We start from the raw sequence: 1,067 nt of genomic DNA on the forward strand, positions 1-1,067 counted from the left end.
ACACACATAAAGAAAATATAGAATCTAAATATTTTAAAATTCCGCAGCAGTGATGGAAAACAGGAAGAGGTGCCATTAGTAGCCCTCAATCATGAAGAAATCCTGGCAGACAGAGGGCAGGTGAGAGAGCAATCTATTACAAAGATCAGTCAGAGTGGGGCCAGAATGATCACAGGACAGGAAGAGGAAGGGCTCTGGACTCATTTAGAACGGTGCATTATGCACTGCATTCAGAATAGGGATTTCAGATGTGCACGTGCCTTTAATCCCAGCACTCAGGAGGAAGAGGCAGGTGGATCTCTGTGAGATGGAGGCCAGCCTGGTTTATGTAAGAGGTACAGGGAGACCCTGTCTCCCAAAACAAAACAAAAAACCCAAACAACATCAAAAGATGAAAGCGAGCTTAACCAATGGTAAAGCAAGAGTCTGCCTGACTCTGAATATCGTGCTTCCTGTTATGCAAGATACTGCATCTCCTAGATTTTTATTTATTTTATTTTAATTATGTTAAAGGACCTTACAATTAATAAGCAAAAACTGAACACCCAGGTAAGGAAAAGAAATTATGTTAAGTTGTTAACAGAAAAATGTGGACCTCTTGACAAGGTATTTGCCTATTAAATTAACCAAGATAGGAAACAGCGGCGATAATCCCTGACTCTGGAAATGTGGAGGGTTCAGATGTTCTGGGAATACTTTCGTATCAGTGTCCGGAGTCCTAAAATATGAATTCCTTTAAATTTCATCTTGTAGGAATTTATTTCAATGAAATTTTCAGTAAACCAAGCAGTTACTTGAAGAAAATATAGTCAGGTCACGACACACTAGAGGAAATTAACGGCAGCGGCTTGGCTTATTTTCTCTTTCCCACTCATTTACCACTAACCACATGCCTGTGGATGATGAAGGCGCCGCCCCTCGGGCAGACGCAGGTCCCAACCTTAAGAGCCTGCAGAGGGCCAACCTCCCTCTAAAGCTGATCCCCAAGAGCAGAGATCAAACAACACCTGGATGCTGGGCTGTGGCTTGTTTCCGGGTTCTCAGGGCGGGACCCAGGATCTGGGCCA

General features: G+C 43.4%; 1 protein-coding gene across 1 annotated transcript in view; it reads right to left on the reverse strand.

Moving 5' to 3' along the window:
* Positions 1 to 1,067, reverse strand: part of Sp110 (SP110 nuclear body protein) — a 36,786-nt gene that overhangs the window by 30,356 nt on the left and 5,363 nt on the right. The window lies entirely within an intron of this gene.

Source organism: Nannospalax galili, unplaced genomic scaffold, assembly GCF_000622305.1.
Source record: "Nannospalax galili isolate Female #2095 unplaced genomic scaffold, S.galili_v1.0 scaffold1138, whole genome shotgun sequence".
NCBI lineage: Eukaryota > Metazoa > Chordata > Mammalia > Rodentia > Spalacidae > Nannospalax > Nannospalax galili.